Source organism: Dermacentor silvarum, chromosome 2 (assembly GCF_013339745.2).
Source record: "Dermacentor silvarum isolate Dsil-2018 chromosome 2, BIME_Dsil_1.4, whole genome shotgun sequence".
Taxonomy (NCBI): Eukaryota; Metazoa; Arthropoda; class Arachnida; order Ixodida; family Ixodidae; genus Dermacentor; species Dermacentor silvarum.
The window spans coordinates 207,544,966-207,564,761 of record NC_051155.1 but is presented as its reverse complement, the minus strand read 5'-3'; the positions used below and the strand labels follow the sequence as shown (position 1 = coordinate 207,564,761).

The 19,796-nt window shown below is 48.5% G+C and overlaps 1 protein-coding gene across 2 annotated transcripts in view; it reads right to left on the bottom strand.

Annotated features, from left to right (window-relative positions):
• LOC119442492 (chondroadherin) overlaps positions 1–19,796 on the bottom strand; it is a 213,894-nt gene that overhangs the window by 103,022 nt on the left and 91,076 nt on the right. Inside the window, exon 2 of one of the 2 annotated variants that reach the window (XM_049662204.1) lies at positions 13,515–13,667. The exons of the other annotated variant lie outside the window; for it this stretch is intronic. The gene's annotated coding sequence lies outside the window, so the exon portion shown is untranslated. The remainder of the gene's footprint in view (positions 1–13,514; positions 13,668–19,796) is intronic. 2 annotated transcript variants of the gene reach the window in all.

Here is a 19,796-nt window from a genome sequence, read left to right as displayed (position 1 = left end):
AGCCAACCAGAAATACCTCTGGTTAACCTCCCTGCCTTTCTATGCATCCTTTCTCTCCCTCTCTATTGAATAAATGTTATTCCTCGTCCTTCTCCTCACATGTTGACTTCTTTTACGGCTGCGTGGCATGTTTCACGGCTCACCTTTTATAGACGGCGCTGGTTCTGCTTCTCTTTCAAATTGACTAGGCTGCCGTCGTGATTCTGTCCCGGTTTCGCCTGCGACGCCGCTGAACTCATCCCCCGCGGAGGCAGTTCATGCACTTGCGTCCGCGCTTGTCCACTGGCCGGTTTCCCCACGCGTCGGCGTGTCACAATTTTTTGTGTTCGCTTCCAGCGCGCGCGTTGCACCCCTGCGCGGACATCGTCCAATGTACTTCAAGGAGGCTACGTCTCAGTGACGTGTCTTCCTCCATGAACGCACCTACGGGTAAATAAGTAGGCGTCCGGGAACAGCCTGACAGCCACAATGACACTCGTTTCCCTATCGCCCTCAACACTCGTCCTGTCGCTTTCTTTTTTTTTTTTTTTTTTTTTTTTGGGGGGGGGGGGGGGGTAGCAGCCTCGTCTTTTACTGGCGCTGCTAATTTGTTCCCCAACGTATTCGTTATCGCCGCCACCATGCTACCAATCACAACCACCGCGCAATGCTCGGATCACGCGAGGTCGTACGCGGAAACAACGTGGCCCCCATATTAACATTCGGTGTGCACCTATTTTTCTGTTTCTTCAGATACTTCTCACAACATCAGTCTTCACGTATTCTTTAACAGGGTTGTTGTCTGCCTTGTTCTTTTTCTTCTCTGAGAAGACTCGGTTATACTTCGCAGTCAGCGCCAATTAAGTCTTACTGAAAACATGGGATATGCCAAATGCTGGAGGTAGGCTTTTCCACATTGTTTTGTTGCCCAAAACAAGACGTCTGACCTCCCGCTGACAGCATCATTGAGCCGTGCAAACAGCGAGGATGTAGAACACAGGAGAGATGATGGCGAGTATAGCGGCGCCAGCCGTGCGCTCGATGCTTTATTTACGCTTCTAGGGCAACGTCCCCCCTCCTACGTGGGGCAAACGAGATGTGTGGGGAAGCACCCTCGATGAGTTGCGCCCAACCCTTGCGCCGCTGTGCCTTGCGGAGAAGCACACACAGAAATGGTAGTGACGCTTAAAGCCTGCATGTAGTAGTACACAGATGCGCTTTATTGGCGAGAATAAATAACGTCCATCAGAGCATGTGTACTGCTTCAGTACATATGGGAGCCAACCTATACGAACGAGCTCTCGCAGTTGCCACAGTACCTTCTACACTACAACACACGCGATAGCACTGCCGTTTCTAGGAACGGTAAAGCCATTACACCGGCTGCTGGCACCAAATCGGCCAGCGTGCAACACTGTCAAGAGCGTTATATGACTTTTGAAGATTTCACTACATTGTCTGTGTGCTTGCGTGCTTGTTTGTTTGTCTGCATGTTTGTCTGTCTTTCTTTTGTTTCTTTTTTTTTTCGTACGGGAATCGACATCCATCCCTGGACCATTCCTTTACACTCACCAACAGTTGAGCAGCTCGCGCTGAGCATGGCAAAATACCTGCTGCGACGAATGAAGTATCGACCGATGCTAGCTCTGCGGCTCCCACAAGAGCAACACATTTGTGGCCAGAAATGAATCCGAGTGAAAAAACAAAACAAAAATGAAACTGATAAAAAAAGTAAAAACGCAGGGAAGCTGAAACGCCCAGCGTGTTCTGCATAGTCTTGCGACGCGACTTAGCTAGCTTCGGAATAATCACTGAAAACAAAGGAATAAAAGCGTGAACGGAAGAATAAAAACAGGCTTGTTTCTAGCTAGACGGGCTAACCCGTGGGCAGAAGTAGCAACGGCGCTCTGCAGATCTCTTTCCATGTCTAAAAATAAGGAAAAGAAAGGTAATCGTACACACGTAGAAGCACGAAGCGAACCTGCAGCTCCCTGCAGTTCTAACTTTTTCTTGCCTAAACGTTCGGTCCAACCCACACACGTAGCTGCTGCCACGCGGCACCACCCAACATGTGGGCCGGCGTTGGAGGGCTCCAATCACGGTGTGTCCCGTACGCGAGACAGCTTGAATGTGGAATTCCCCTCACGTTCCTCTTCGCAGAAAAAAAAAAAACGAAAACGAAATCATGAGAGCGAGAGAGAGAAACAAAGGAAGAAAGAATGGCGCAGCCGCGTTATGACAAGTTTACGCCAAACAAAAGGAAATGCAGCATTACGAGACAACCGTGCAGACAAGTAAGGGTAACGCAGAAAGTTTAGCAGCACCATGTGGGCGTAGTGCAAGAGACACAACCACAGCGCGCAGGTGAAGAAACGCGAAATGAAAAGAAAATGAACGTCGGGGGCAAATTAAACAGCTTCGTCGGAGCTGCTTTTATTGGGAGTTTCCCTGGCACTCCATTCTGCGCCGTTGTATACCTGAGCCGCGCTAGCAAGAGTTGAGGTATATATAGTATATATGAAGGCGTGCCTCGCTCTGGCGTGCCGAAATCCCAACATCGGAATGCGAATCAAGTGGGCAGAATGCAGCCAAAGAGAATGAACGAGAGAGAAAGAAAAATTGGGGGGAGGGGGTAAAGCTGGTAGTGAATAAAGCTCCCACGTGGATATTTTGTCTTCTCTATAGGTGGGGGCAATTTTTATCCCGCAGATTCCCAAAGAATGCTGGGAATGTCGTAGGAGGAAGGTGGGGGTAGGGGAGGGGGGGGGGGAATAAAAAAGAGTAAGAGTGGAGATAAACTTTCTGCCCATGGAGGAGAACATAGCGTTTAAAAAAAAGCACGTTGGGAATTCCGTTCCTGCGGAGCGCGGAGCTCACACAGAATGTTGTTTCAGCTTCTTCGCCGTACGCATTAACGAGAGCGCGTGTGCGGGTTCAGTTTGCTGCAAGAGGAAGAGTGGTGCAAGGTGTGCGCATATAAGCTTGCAGAGGCATGCCCGTTCCTCCGCTGTCTCTAAACTGCTTGAATTGCCCGGATTTTGTTTCTTTCGTTCTATTTTTATGTTTTTTTAAGAGACGGTTTTTTTTATGCGGGGGGTCTGAGAGTGTACTTAGGACGAGATTAAAGCACGTCCCCCTGCTTGTATCATACATTGTGATATTAGATGTGAGCCTGCAAAAGGAATTTCCGCGCCTCCGGGCACGTAATAACGCCGTTTTTAGTTTAATACAAGGCGAATGCGACCCCAGTAAGAACTAAAGCGCTACATGAGCCATCTGGTGTGCCATACATACCAACCATAACGAACCAACCAAGACGACCTGTTAGCTCTCATATTGGCGAAACGTTTCCATGGCGACGCATATCGTTAGGCCTGGGGCAGGCTTATTCGCAAAACCATCCGAAAAAATCAGCTGGCTGCTCAATCAGTTCTCAAATATTGTTGTTTGATTCATACCTTTGTCATTTACTGGCGGTGAAAATGCTGCCGTCACGAGAGAGTGGTACTGAAACAACAGACTCACGCTTCGATGGGCGCAGTCATGCGCTTTCGAACGTACAGTCTGCTTAAGCTTGGATAAAGAGGACATTAAGCGCACCGACCGTTGGACGGTTAGTCGCAGTAAGATGCGGCGCGCACGCAATGGAAATAATTCTGTTTCCTTACGTACGCATAACTGCGTCTTCTCGCGTAAGTTATCTTGTTGTTGGCGTGACTGTTGTTTCATCAGACAACCCACCGGCGCGCTGCATGTATATATGTACCACTATTGGTTGGACAGCACCGCTCAATCATGGCCACCAGTTACATGTCCAGGACTCACCAGCCACGTTTAAAAACGTTCCTAAGAGCGAGGGATTTCATGAGATTCACGTTTCCGTAGCTACTCCTCTCGCGCATTACATTTCCGAAAGTCAAAAAAGACCCAAAACGAGTGAATGGTGTTTACTGCTCGCAATTAGCGCGGGCATTGGCAGCGAAACACTACAGCTTCTTGTCAGCACCGTTCGAAATACGTTCCATTTCCCCATACCTTTATGCTCCCACGGAGAAAGAAAGAAAGAAAGAAAGAAAGAAAGAAAGAAAGAAAGAAAGAAAGAAAGAAGAAAGAAAGAAAGAAAGAAAGAAAGAAAGAAAGAAAGAAAGAAAGAAAGAAAGAAAGAAAGAAAGAAAGAAAGATGTTATCAGACGACATCGCGAGCAAGTCAGAAAACAAAAGAAAATGAGCTCAAATTGAAGTTCCCACCACCCCGAGGTACAGCCTCGTTACGCATAGAACGGCAATGACAGAAGCGTTAAAAAAAAAAAAGGTCAAAACAGCAACAACTAAAGTAAACACGGTGTACACGCACTCTACACGATGTATCCTCCCCCTCTCCCCCTCCTGTATCTCCTTCGCGCCAGAGCTCAAAACGCAACAAATCCCGGATGTTCCCACCACGCGCATCTTCCCACAGACGCAGCCAGCCGTTTCCCTAGCAGCATGTTCGGCGCGCAGATGCGACGGCACAAGAAGAAAACGCGTGTCCCTTTTCGTCTAAAACCCCTCATCACGAACGCCGCCGGCATGTTCGCCATCTCACTGGCCAGAGAAAAAAGAGGAGAGCCTGGCGGAGGAAAGGTTTGAGGACGACACCGTGGCGGGAAACGACCATCAGCCGAGTGCCTGCAGAGCGCCCGCACGCCTTTCCAAACAGCCTGCCCTATACATATACTGCATGCAGACAGGCTGCCCCGCTATCATCTCCCCCCAAGAGCTCGCGCGCGCGCCGGCAATCTACGTGAAAAAGTGGCACGTCGCATGGGTCGTGAGCGTGGCCTTCGCCTCTCTCTCACTCTACGGAGGCATGCGTACGCGCGTTAGTGGAATACGAGGCGGCGGAAGAAAGAAAATGCAATGACAATCCGGGCCTATAGAGAGAGAACACGTGCGCAGTTGGTGCATGCGCGCATCGCAGTTTGAAGCTAAGTGCACGTTTCCCGTATAACTGCGCGCAGATGATTCGAGGCGTGCCCCGAGCGTATAGTATGTATAGACGGCGATCGAGAAGATCGTGTTCCCCGCAATTCTCTGGATTCCTTCAAAATCCTCTCTATCTCTGCTTTCCCTTCATTCCCGCATTTGTGTTTTATCGGCTTTTTTTCCTTGCGGATTGAGGCACAGAGCGCGCCTTGGCAAGAAAATCGTATCCAAACTGCCTCGGTCACCCTCACCAATAAGGCCCGCTGCCGCGCATGGTACGGAGGATGCGGGAAATACACGCAGAATAGAACAAGCGCAGTGCGCAGAGCCGAGCTTTGCAAACATAGAAAGTGAGCGATACTGTCACAAGAAAACAGCAAAAAAAAAGGAAAAAAGAAGAAAACTGAGAACATAGCGCGCGACAACATGCGATGCAGAAATACACGACCATCTCTCCAAAAACAAGGAAAGCTTTAGGGCTAAGCCTTCCGTCGCAGAAGGCCGGAGCACGCACAAACTGCAAAACGCACAAATCCGCGCAAGCCTGCAGGCTCTAAAGTACAAGCATTGTCTCACAGAAGGGATCCACATGGTCAAATGCGATACAGCGGTTACGACCCGGCCGCGAATCGCAGTGATTCAGAACAAGTGCCCCACCTTAGTTGAGGTCTCATAAGAGATCGTAAAGGTTCACTTCACTGCCATTCTTTTTTTTTTTTTTTTATCTGTCGCCGCTGGCCTCCGCGAACCGGTGAACGTGGGTGCCAAGAAAGAAAGAAAGAACAAAACAAAACAAAAATACTGCGGGCGTTGTGAAATGGAGGCGGGAATGACGGCAGCACAGTGAATGGAGAGGGAGGAACAATGGAGGAGGCTGGGGAATGTAGGATTGTTCTCGCCATTTTCGCCAGCCGTCTCTCGGAAAGTTTGACGAGACCCTCTCGATATGTTCGCACACCACCAGAACGCCCATCTGTACATGCTTTATAACCTTCGAAGTTCTTGTTTCCGTTTCTCTAAATATATATTTTTTTTTATTCTCCCACTTTTATGGCTTTCTTGGTGGAGAAAAACTTGGAGGACCAGCCGCGTCGCAAGTGAAGGCTATCCCAAAAACGCTGAGACGCAAAGAGTTCGAAAACGAGAAAAAAAAGTCAACGCGAACAATGTTTATATATTGGGATGCAATAAATGTTAACTAGAAGTAAAAGAAGTTTTAAAGAAATCTGATAAAGGCTAGCATTAGTCCCGGAAAGCGTGGCGGCGGTGGTGGTGATGACGTTGGTACAGGCGGGGCTATAGCCTAGCAAGCTAGGCCGATAATTGCCCCTACTGAGCGTTTCTGTACTCGCCAAAGTATTTGTCAAGATTAGTCAATCAGCTGAGTGTCCCGCAGAAACATCAATAAAGTGCGCGACACTTCCTTGCGCCCTATCTGCGGTCCTTCAGGGAAAATTAGCTGTTGTACAAGTTCCTGAGGAAACCGGTTTCTTCTAATGCAGTCCAGAAGACACCTACCTTCGGAACAGAAGCGCTTGCAGGACTACATGAACACCTTTATATGTATAGGTTGTGTTTATTTTAGCTGCACCAAACCTTTAAAAATCACCTGTGACAGATAGCACTGTTCTAACCTTCGAACTACATTAAATTACTCGATGAGGCCGACATTACTTTATGGAGAAATCAAATACATAATCTACAAATTAACAAAATATCGCTAATTAAGTCCTTTCCTAATTAATTCACAACCCATATTGCAATTCACGAATTGTAGCTAGAGAGCCTGCAACGCTTATCGAATCGGAACGAATTCTGAGGAAGGCACCGGTTTTGAGGTGTCGCCGTCAAATTTGCGGTAAAAATGCAATGATGCTACATGCATATTTGCAGTTCTACATGCATATTTGCAGTTCTACGTGCCTATTTAGTGGAGATACCCGGTACACATATCAATTTCCACTGACGTTATCGAGCTGCGCAGCCCCACAATGCATGTTCACGTAAACGCTCCCTTCATACACACTCGATGTACAGTAAACAAGTGCATTTTCTTTCTATACTTTTGATTATCATTACTTGTTGAGTAACAACAGTTTTCTGTTGTCACGGCTTGGAGCGTGCGCACGCGTTCATGTAAGTGCGCATGCGTGTGAGCACCAGCATGTTTGCCGTTGTTGTACAGGGAGTGTTCAAGAGTGTTGCTTCATTTGCCCCTCCCATATTAGTCGGTGTCATCCTCTCTGTGATTTCTGTCACAGCTTAGTAGCAGCTTGTTATTTGCTACTGTGTTTGACATCCGGCGAATGACATTTTTGTTTTTGCTTTGCTTTTTTGTTTCCACTGTTTTGGCTGTCGTCGTTGCTGCATTCAACGTCGCGCTCCAGTTCTTGCTTTCTTCATTGCTCCTTTCTGCGCACCCTATACCCAGACTCTCGAGCCTGATGGGCGCACAGCCGTTCTTTGGACATTTCTTTCTCATACTTCCTCCTCCGCCATTGTAGGGTAGCAAACCAGGCAAAACCTCGTTCACTTTTTTACCTGGCATTTTATGTCTCCTTCTGTACTACGGTGGCGGTAACCAATCTGTTGCTTCCTATTATTTCAGTTCTACCAATTTCTTCTTCTTTTCATTCTTTTTTTTGTATCTTTTTTTTTCACCACGCATAATAATAAAACGAGAACTTTACCCTTCACGACAAAACACTTGGGACCATTTTCCAGGTTTCCAGACAGCAAGATTTTCACTTCTTTCCGAGTACTAACGAGCGCAGTCATTAACGGGGCACCCGTGCATGCGCCTCAATTAATAACAGGTCCCATATTTTAACCAGTCACGTGCTGTTTGTCGCGTTTACGCATACGTCCCCTCAATCATTCCGGTTAAAATATGCACCAAAAAATTCATATTTTTGCTTGACTTCTCTTTGTACTCTTCTTTTTTTTCCCCTTCAAGTACTTGTATTAACAATGCAAGAACTCAGCATCACTTCTTTTTTTTATTTTATATTATATATCTGCAAAACAACAAGCTACATACGGTTCCCATTGCTGAAGTCGAAAGTCTCTCCGTAAACGTGCATGCAACCCCCCCCCCCCCCCCCCCCACCTCTTGGCGTCGTCATTACCTCCACCATCATCATTACCATTTCTTCTTCTTCTTCTTCTTCTTCTTCTTCTTTTCCATTTCCTTTGACCCGCAGCATTGGCTCCGTGGCTCTGGCTTACTGCTACTAAGCAGGAGGTCACATTTCCGCTACTAAGCAGAGTCATATGTTAATGGCGGCCGAATGCAGTACTGCACGTGCAACCGGGCCCTGGGTAAACTTCAAATAACCCCACGTGGTCAAATCTTAACCACAGCCTTCCACTACGATGTCTCTCAGAGACCATGGGTCGTTTTCGAACGTTATAAACCACCATCAATCATAATGACTTCCTTCCCTGTTACCCTAACGTTGAGTAGCCTAACCAGAACAAAGCCTCATCTATGGTTCGCTTCTGATCGCCTTCCACGGGACGCCGAAAAAATGGAATAAATGGAAGCAACACCTAATAAATGGGTGACCCTTCCTCATCCCGTCTCTGCAACATGCCAGAGATGGGCTAACCAATTGGTTACCAACTCGTTACACCAACTGGCTGATACGACCCATATATTATAGCCTTATACTGGGACCATAGCGCTTAAGTGCTACCGACATATAAACGAAGGGCGCGCTAAAGTTAGAACACCATCCTTGTCTGCCTTCATGTCCACATCACTTAAGGGATATATGGTCCCAGCACCAGAATCAGACCAACTAGCACAAAAAAGCCTGGACTCCTATAGCCTTTGCTGCGCGGCACAGAGTGTTGGTAAGGCGGAGTACAAGCAAGAGTCATCCACGTATAAGCGATTTAAATCAACCCGCGACCACGAAAAAAAAAATAATAATAAGACGGAACCAAATCCATCGCCATCACCTGAGAAAGAACGCCTAGTACACGAGGCTGCAAGAAGGCTACCGTCCGCACGGTTAAATGTTGTTTCTCGCTCTAGCATTTCACCGGCGCTCACATCAGAGGCAAAGCAGCAGCATCACGAAGTGCACGCACACGCACGCACGCACGCACGCACGCACACATCGCAAAGCGCACAAACACGCGAGCTCTCTCTAAGCAAACACACGCTGGACGAACGCTGCAGCGGAAACAATAGAACGGCCAGCAGGCAAGCAACAATTCTTCGAACGTTTCCTTTCTGTCGGTTGTTTTTCGCCCTGTTTGCAGCAGCAGCGCCGTGTTGCTCTCTCGCCTCAGCATTCGAAAGAGGTTATATCCCGAGGGAGAATCTCTCTCCCTCTCTCTCCTCAGGACCGAGCATTTCTTCGCGTCGACGCCCGGACCCCTGGTTCCGTGAGACAAAGCGACCAGCGCGGAGCGCAAGCTCTGTTCATCTCTTCCCGCTCTTTCCCTCATCCTCTGAAACTCTCCCTCCTCCCCTGTCTCTCCAAGCTCCGCAACATTCGCCGTCCTGGCGCATTTTGCAGCGGTGTTTGTTCACCGCTGCCGGCGGCCAGCTTTCGTGATTATTTCTGGACGTGTCCTTTCTTTACCTATATTTTCTTTTCTGTCTTTCTCTCCTGTTATATCTCTCCTCTCGCGCTTCGTCTGGGCCCGTAGGGAATCAAAGTGTGCCACAAATCAGGTTTCAAAAGTTGAGAGAAATAGAGAGAGATAGGAATCGAAGAAAAATATATATACGAAAACTGTTTGCTCACCGCGCATTTCATCGCGATTGGTTCGTGCGGATGATTTTCGCTTTTATTATTACCTTTGACTTGTATAAGTGGTTGTTTCGAAACTGCGGATTGGATGGAAGCGGCGACGGCGCGTTTATTGGGTTACCGCGTTTACAACGTGAAAACAAGAAAGAACGTAAGCCTTGGTTGACCTCCGATGCTACGCGAGTTGCGATGACCTCACAAGCTTTTTAGTGAACGACGCGGCTTTAAGCGGACAGCCTCTCGAAGAGACACTACACTGTACTTTACTGCCATTAATTTAGTCGCTGGTATACACTTTTTCCACCAGGCGGACTCGCAAGTAACGGCGCTTGGCAACAGAGTGGCCAACTCTTTTGCCTCGCTGCGTCTGTTACTAAGCACTCCGGTCGTATTACGGATTGCGAAACAACCCGAAAAACCTTTCAAAATCTCGTCCACCTTTTTTTTTTTTTTTTTTACGAAAAAAAAAAACAAGGGGGGGGGGGGGGGGCGAAACGGGGTTCCGGATCTGCGACTGACTGTTCCAGGAACGACGGTTAGCCGCCAAGGTTTCGAGGAGCGTTGTTCTGTCAGGGGAACACTCATCGGGAAAGCAAGCCTTGACCAATCGTCGTCCTAGGTTTTACCATTGTTTCCTTGCTGGGCTCATTTTTGTTTACCTTACGCCGGTCGCAATCAGTCGTTTCTCACGCCGGATTGGTTCGCTTGAGGAGCCCTTGACCTCCTTGAGGTTGAGAGCCGCAGCAGTAATTCAGAAGCGCATGTAGTCCTATGAATTTACATTGTGATTTATTCGATCGATAATAATTGTGCTTCGTGCTTAGATGAGTAATAATACGTTCACGCAGTCGTCGCGCTTTTACAGTAACAATGGAGCGTTCCTAAAACCAAGAGCGATGCGATACAAAGGACAAAAAAAAAGAAATAAATAAAAATAAACAGCCGAAAATCGTTTATCCTGCGCTGCAGTCACCTGCCTCAAGATTTGACTGACTGTAGAATTGAGACTTGACTGAAACGCCTAATACTCGGCGCGATTTAAACACGCCAAGGCTTCCGCAAAGCCCGTTCCGACAACGACTGCTGCGTTTGCTGTGAAAAATACCTAGTACCTTCGATGTAGCATATGACTCAATTCATTATGCTTTACCATCTAAAGAAACAGCTCAAATCAAGAGTGCTACGCAAGAAAACAAGCACAACATTCCACTGCCAATAAATTACCCTCACTGTTCAATGCTTTGACGAGCAAGGCATTCTATATCTCAGGTAATGACGAATAAAAAAGACCCCTTCATCTTTAAATACTGCGACCGCAGTTGAAAATTCGAAACTGTGCCTGCTGTGACCGTTCGTCTGTGCATCCGTCCTTTCCGTTACGCTGTCAGCTACTACCGCATGCAGATTCAACCACTACTACACTGCCATTCACGTCTGGCAACGTGTGCGAGAATTCGGGCTTTACGGAGACTCCCGAGAGTACTGGCATCTGTGCAATCATTTCGGAGGCCACAGCAAGCAATACTGCCGCGGTCAAGGACGACGGTGTGCGCATCGCAAAGTTGTGTTTGAGAAGATGCTGATGTCTTCCGAGACAAACTGCTGCTGTCGCAGCGAGTTCAGAACCCAACGAATCACTAGAGTCTGCCAATTTTCTCCCCCCCCCCTCTCTCTCTTTTTCTTTTTGGTGAGCTACCTCACATCAATTATTTTGCTACCGGTTGTGACGAACAGGCTGTCAGGCAAATAAATAGATATCGCCTACCCGGATTCTCCGAACTCGTTCGCACAGGTACCGATTCGCGCAATATCTCTTTCCAGATGCAATACGTCGCGTTAAAACAGCGGGAACGGAATGCACGGCAGGTATACACGAAGTCCTGCAGGCCGACCTTCCTCGCGGCCCTCGACGGGTGGGCGAAGGAGGAGGTACACAGAAGGCCACCCGAAAAAAAAAAAAAAGGGGGGGGGGGGGGGGGGGGGGGACCGCGCATAGTGCACGCACCGGTTGAGTGAGTGCAGCTGCTCGAACGTAGATGGCGCCAGCGGAGCGTAAGCAAAGAAAAGCAAGCGAGCACTCCCAATGCGGGCGTGCAGCACCTCGACAAACCGCGGCCGCGGGTCGTTGACACGACAAGCGCCGGCCGTGCGGACACAGGCACACACAATGGACGCGTCGTACACGCATATATACGGAGGAGGCAGCAGCGACAGGCCACTGTAGCGACAGGCCGCGGCGGCAACGCGAGCGGTGGTGTGACGCGAACGGGCAAACGCAAATGCCGGCGGCCAACGCCACGCTTCGATGGCTGCCGACCCCGAAACTGAACCGGACAGCGGCGGACACACAAAGGCACGCGAGAACGCGGCGCCTCTGAGCACCACGCGAGAGCGGCACGGAAGGGGTTCTATACTCCCGCTGGGAGATTTACGCCGAGTGCTTGTTTAGCCCCGGATAACCCCCCCCCCCCCCCCCCCATCCCCCGAGCGCGCGATCCTTTTTACTGCTCCAGCCTGACCGGATGGGTTAGCTTAGCGCGGCCTTAGGGGACACGTGGCTCGCGAATACGCATGCGTCACGTTACGCGACAGGCCACACGAGACCTCGCCCTGCCATGCAGGATTCCCGTGTACAGCGCGCGCAATGTGAATTATAAGGAGGCTTTAACCTTAGCGACCCTCTCTCTCTCTGTTCCGTTCCCAAGCTCTATAGCTCCTTCTTCTTTGAGGTCGAACTCTTTGTCCACTTCGAGAACACACGACTACAGTCACTAGCCAACTATACTGCTGCTGATGCGCATTAAATTTGTTGCATTTCGAAGAAAGGCTTAATTCTCGAGACTTATAGACGCAGTTTTCATGTTCTTTTCTTTTGCTTCTTGATTAGTTAAAAACAAAGAAAGCTAAAATGCCACAAAATGTTGGTGTTTGCATGACATGAGTACGGCTCCCTAACTCCACAGCTAAAAAAAAATTAAATAAATCATCAACAATGCAGATGTAACTGATTTTAAAGAGTCAGAAATAACCCTTCATTTATCGTTTTACGAAACGTTATTCCTTTTTTTAAATAACATGTCGGCAAAACTCGACGTTGTCAAGAAGCTTAAATCATTCTGTTAAACTAATCAACTTGAAACTCCGCAACCATTCTGGAATTCTGAATACCGATTAAGCTTACACAAATGCACAACATCCTGAGATGTGCTTTTCTGAAAGGAGTATGGGCACAATGTTTTCGACTATTAATATCATTTTGCCTTAAATGAAGACCCTAGAAGCATTACTGACAAGTCTCACAGTGTCCCCCCCCCCCCCCCCCCCAAAAAAAAAAAAAAAATACAACAGCTTTTCCACGGCCAGTTTCGGCTTCTTTTCAACGAAAGTATACCGTGTCGCGACGCCATGAAGCAGATGATGGTCACGTGGGAGCGGGACATTGCGACGTTTTGGCACTTGCTCCGGCTTGCTCGTTCGCCTCCAATGCTGCTACTCGTTGCGATGTCCGATGTAGCAGCACAAAAGACAAATAGATCCGCAATAGTTCGTATTTAAAATTTCCATTTTTGCAAGTTTTGAGACTTCTTCAAATACTGAGGGTATACGAATCAAAATCTCAGTACTGAAATTTTTCTTTCCATTTTAAATGCGAAACAAAAATCGTACCACGACGAAACGCGTTTATAGATTCCTCGGGTATATGCGGGCAAAGAGAAAGGGTAATCAAATTTGTGTAAACGGTAAACCTTTGCAGTTGAGCGCGGATTTTGACCGCGGGCGATAAAATTTTTATGAGTTTACTTGCCGATTCTGGAGTGTCCGAAAGCTTGCTTCAGTGGACGAGCCCGAGAATCAACGGCTCTGGAACAAGTGGCTGTCCAGGCAAGCCTAGCTGTTGGAGCGAAGACGATGGCCACTCCTCTTTCGTGCCGTCATCCTTGGAGGCGCTTGACTCTGAAAGGCGAGAACGTTTGATTTTATGGGTTTGAAAGATTGAAAAGACATTAAAAATTATCAGCACTCGGAATTTCCGCGTGGCCTCCCCCATAAGCCCGCTCAAGCTATATATGAACAAAATCAGAACCGGTGCATTTAGCACAAAGTGGCACATTTACCTGCAGACTGTAGGGGGCTGAGCGATTGATCGATTCACATTCCGAGTAATCGATTAAAGCGGTAATCGCGACTAATTTTTGACAAAATCAGCCGGCGGGTTGTGAATCACTGGTTGTGAAGACGGTGATGTGCGTCCCGGCAACATCAATGCCATGCGAGAGCGCCTTCTCTGCAGCTGGCACCACTGTGAATGAGCAAAGTGACTATCTACTGCCAAAGAACGTTAACAGGCTTCTTTGTCGCCGCAACTGGGTCCTATGGTGCGTTTGACTGACTTCGACATGCTTGAATGTCCGGTTGCGCAGAGTGTCGTTCAAGCAATAATAAAGGCAACTGTCGATTCAAATAGCACGTTATTTTCTTTTCCCTCAAAGTGCACCTATCGGGACAAATCAGCGCCTTTGATTTTTTTTTTATGCACGCAAATCACAAATCCGAATAATCAATGAATTATTTGATCAATAATTACTGATTAAGTGAGTTCAAATTATTATTCGAGGCCCAGCCCCTTTTTTTTTTTTTTTTTTTTACAAAACCAAGCGGCGTTGCGTTTACAGCTTTTACAGCGCTTACAGCGCGAGACACTTCATAGAGTAGGATGCAAATGTAGCAGCAGCCTCGAGGTACAAATATGAGAAACCTCTCTTTCGCGCTTCGATCTGCATTCTTACCTAAACCACATACATTGATCTTGTTTCATAATCCCTCTTGACACCCCTGTTTCAGTCTCAGATATTTGCTTCGCATACTTAAAAACGTAACTTGTCTCTAGATATAGTAGAAAACAGCAGTTTTAATTAGGTGGCGCGGAAGCGCAGTGTCTGACAAGGGAGACCCAGTGCGAGTGTCTCACTTACCTTTACAGCTGCATTGCGAGGTCATGCGTAAGTAACCGTTCGCTTAGTATATCGAACACACAGTCTCCATCCGCCGCCCACACGAGGCCCGCTTCTCGACGATCCGCCCTAAGCTTCGTTCAAGAACGCATCTCGTGAGGGTCACGCCCTCTGCGCAGCTGGCGCGATCGTTCGAGGCCGGCTTCATTTTGCCGCGTGCCACCATCCGGATGCAAGCAGCAGCAGCACCGCCACCACGACGCCGCTGCATGGGCCACGAAATGCGCGCGTTATCTGGCCCGCCCCCAAAATTGTTGCGTCCTCTCAGGTGCGCTGCCAACCCCCCCAACAAGCCCCTGCTCGGGCACCGTCGCGCACCTATAGCTGCGCCACCTGCTCGGAGTTCACAACAGTTTTTCGCAGTCTTGGCTGTCATCCTCCTCCTCCAACTCGAGACCCCCACGCTCGCAACACCACCGCTGCCCCTCAATGACGAGGCTTTTCTCTGTCGCTGCTTCATTTCCTGTCGCGGCTGCAGCTGTCGAGTCGAAATAACCGCGCAGTTTCTTCGAGAAGCGAACCGGTATCTTTAGTGGCTGCAGAATCCGCCGAAGAGAAGGAGCATTCGTGAAAAGCTTCACCGCAGACGGAAGGAAATAAAACCGAAACCCCGAAACTTTGAGATAGGCTCTCGAGGAACTAAAACCCGTTTCGTTATCCTTCCATCCTTGCGATTTTCTTTTTATCATAAGTATGAAGCAGCTAGCGAAAAATAAAAGCGGGGAGCTGCCTGTTTTACGCTCAAAAGTGATTCTTTTTAGCTGCGCCCTCGGTGAAATCGTAAACGTGCCTATTTGAAGGCTGCTATCATGAATTTTACAGACGTAGGCTGTAAACCGCTGAGCAGAGAAGCTTGGCTGCTGCTGTAACAATCTTTATTTCGTTGATGCGATTATCTCAACACCTGCGAATCTCAATTCATGTCCGACGGCACCTGCATGGAGTCCCACTAAACTCTTAAGTTCGTTGCCGTTTATATGGCCCATTAACTTTGACATCGAACGCTGGTGTTTCGTTGTGCAATAGATGGACGACGGTGTAGTAGGTCAAGAGTTTCAGCACAAACTTCGTTCTGTATGACCCAATTCTTCGTAATCCATTAAAAAACACAATTCATATGTCGCATATGACATTTCGCACCATTTCCTACAAGTTGCGGTAAGATTGGTATCGTATTAAAATTTAAATGTTATCGAACTTCAAGCAAGTATGGAAACAAATATAGAACATCAAAACAAATATAAAACAGGCTCAGGAGCTCATAGCCCCCTAAGATTTGTCAGCGCACGCATTTTTGCGCTGTGATAATATATACCAAGACCAAGACATTTGTCAGAAGTGCCAGTATGGCATGTCTTGAGAGGTGGTCTTGCGCACCCGCGATACCCCCCTCCTTCTCTATCGATTCAACAAATGCCTGCCTCCTTGCATTGTACTATGAACGTGCGCCATACAGACACGCTCTGCATTCACGGCGGAGGATCGATGAAGCGAGCTCCACGGTTTCGTACTGATGTCGCAACCGACAGCGTCATACAGCTACATTACAGTTACCTTTGTAACCGACGCGCGCTCTTGCCCGCCTACACTGAAATGTGGTAGAGGCACGGGCCGCGAAGAAGAGACGCGAAACAGTATCTCCTGCATTCCGATACAGCTTCACTTTTTCTTCTGCGTTTTTTTCGTAGACGAAGTACAGGAAGCCGCCGGCTTTTTACGGTGGCTGTAAACCTGGGCGAATTCGCAGCGAAGAATGCGGAACGTCCGTACAGGCTCCACCTATCCGCGTGGGCTTCAGAGAGAGCACGTGCTCCATCTGAGCAAAGCTTTGGCATACAGTCCCCATGCTCTCGGTTTAAAGCTGTGCTAATGCAAGATGGAAAAAAAAAAGAAAGAAAGAAAGAACGAAAGAAATAGTTGAGCGAAAGAAAGCATCGTTCGCCAGACTATTTACTACGGGTCGGGGTCCGAGCAGGCATAGCCCAAACGTGATCTCATCTCCTCGCAACGTGGCTTCCCCGAATGCAAGCCACCTGTTCCGCCCGCGAAAGAAGTGCAAAGAAAGAAAGAAAGAAAGAAAGAAAGAAAGAAAGAAAGAAAGAAAGAAAGAAAAAAGAAAGAAAGAAAGAAAGAAAGAAAGAAAGAAAGGAAGAAAGAAAGAAAGAAAACGAGTAAGTGTGTTTCGTGGGGAGAGGGAAGCGATCCGCAAGTGAGGCGAAGGCGCGGAGAGAAGAGCTCTTAGAACAGAAAGCCACGCCTTTACGTCGCGTCGCCCTGCATCTTCTCGTGCATCTTGGTGTTGGGTGTCTGAGGCCCTTGCCCCCTTGCCCCTATTACACGCAATCCGCTCTCCCGCTCTCTTCATCCCTGCGCGGAGGGCTGCGGAAGGAACATGATACACCGTCTTCTTACGAGTTATTCTTTCTTTTTTTTCTTCTAATTCACCGCGCCATCAAAAACCATATAATGTCGTTCACACACACTTGCGCTTACTGTGACCACGTTGCATTCACTCAAAGTTCACCCTCTCTCGCTCGGCTTAGTGAATTAGACTCTTCCTCAACGATGGGCAACATTCAACGAAAGGGCGCGCACGACGAGTCGCAGTTTCACTTCTTAGATATGAGTGCGAGCAGCGACCTATGTCGTCGATTAAAGGGAAAGTGCTGTACACTTCGAGCGTCTAGCATTGCTTCACACTTCCGCCGCTTGTTTGGCGATATCTTGTTCGGAGAAAATGTGGTTCGTCTACCTTTGATACTAGAAGTAGCCTGCAGGCCACTAGTCCCCCGGTGTAAAATAGTAAAGTTACATCGCAGCGGTACAGAAAACCTATATTAATGCTTCCCATGTACGCTACGCATGCGGATCCGATGATGTTGTATCGCAAACGATAACTTAGTATTACAGTTTAGTTATAGCTACATGGGAACGCTTTGTAAGCTTCTAACTTCGGTCTATGAAAGAACTTCGTATTATAAAACTCCTATTGTACAAAAAAAAAAAAAACACATGTTGCGTACACTTGTTCGTCGAGCAGAATATCGTCAATTCAGCAGATCACGATACGTGGACCGATATTAGTTAATTATATGTTATCGTGCGATTTGTCCCCGTGTGGCGCGGATCGCGCAGCGACGTCCCCTGTACGAAACTACAAAAGCCGAGCCCTGCATGCTGAAGTGTCGTTCAACGCTGGAAAAAGATTTCAAGGACGAGATAACAATAAAAACGCGACCGTAGGCTCACAGCTCGCGAGGTGCAGTTATATTTCGTGAATTCGCAGCTACATTTATTTCGCGCACGAACTTAAGAATTGATGTCGCTGGATTTTCTGGAAATCGTTGCTTCCTACTATGACGAACGTTTTGAGAGAAATCATCATGTCGGAGACGAGGAGTGGCCGGCGCCACCTACCGGTACTACCATCTCCTCAACTACAGCAATTAAATATAAAAGAAAGCTATAATCGAAAGCAAGAACTAAACTTGGAAAAGTTGCCGCCAATCTGTGTCTCGCGGCGGCAGTGCGCGCTGTTCGCTCCGTCTCATTATATATTTTTGTTCTTCCTCTCTTTCGTTTCACTTGGGTTCACACATTGCACGCTTGCCTGGTGGCAGAGCCGCCTCCGTGCGCCTCTCACCGCGGCTGGCTTGAATTGCCGGCGCGCCGGGTCTCGGGCGAAGGACGACAGTCAGCGCGCGGGACGCTGGCTCCGAGAGAAAGAAGAAGAACGGTGGAGGGGAGCAAGAAGGCGAGGCCCCGTGTCCTTCCTCGCTGTCGGCCGCCACCGCCAAGAAGCGGGCGCTGTCGCCGGCAGCAGCAGGGCCAGAAGCCAGCGTCGGTCGCGAGAGGCGGCGACGGCCAATTTAATTAGACGCCCTCGCGCGCTCGCGCCGTCGCCGGCGCGTCGTCCCCCGCTGCGGCCAGACACGGGCGCCCGCTGGGCACCCCAAGAAGAGACGCACGCGCTGCGCAGCTCCCGTGCTGCCACTGCTGTCGTTATAGTTGCGGTGCCGATGCGCTTCCGTGTATAAGCGCTCCTGGAGCGGCGCGAAATGTTGTGACCCGTTCGCGCGAGACGTGGGCGTGATGTTGACCGGAGTTCACAACTGCGCCTTGGGAAGAGTCGGGACCGAGTAGGGCAGGGATTCCGTGCGCTTAATGGAATCGGGCGCCGCACTTTTGCAAAGATTCTTCTGGGACCATGGCCCCCCGTGCGTCGGAGGCTTATTATAAAACAAAGCAACGCCGTCGATGCCACGGCTTATGAAATCGTATGGCCGCAGTGAAACGGTTCGCGATAGTAAGCCCCACGTGCTCGTACTGCTAATGCCTCCCTCTCCTTCCTTTCATTCTGTTCATCGTTAAAGTTACTTCCCTATGCGTAAGGTAGCAAACCAGATTAAATTATGGGGTTTTATGTGCCAAAACCAGTTCTGATTATGAGGCACGCCGTAGGGGGGGACTCCGGAAATTTGGACCACCTGGGGTTCTTTAACGTGCACCTAAATCTAAAGTACACGGGTGTTTTCGCATTTCGCCCCCATCGAAATGCAGCCGCCGTGGCCGGGATTCGATCCCGCGACCTCGTGCTCAGCAGCCCAACACCATAGCCACTGAGCAACCACGGCGGGTAAGGTAGCAAACAAGACGTGCGTCTGGCTTACTTTCCTATGTTTGCTATCTCTCTTCCTACTACGATTGCATTTGTTTCATGTCGTACGTCCAGGCGAATGGTCAGTCCCGACGACAGCAAAAGAGCGGCTTTCTGCGAGCCAGTGAACAAGGACGAATAGAACGCAAAATGAAAAATAAAATAAAAAATATTTAAGGTACAGCAATTACACTTTTATTTCAATTTACAACGACTGCTGTTACCGGTACTTCAGTCAACTCTCGTGGCGACCATCGCAGCTATCGTTGACATCATCGTTTATAGTTACTATAAATGATGGTTCACACTGTTTATCCGAATTAAGTGAGTTTCGCAGAAGTCACGAGAAAACCTTATTACCCAGGATTTTATTCGGCATCCGCCTGCTGTCCTCGTGCCATTTTCCAAGACGCC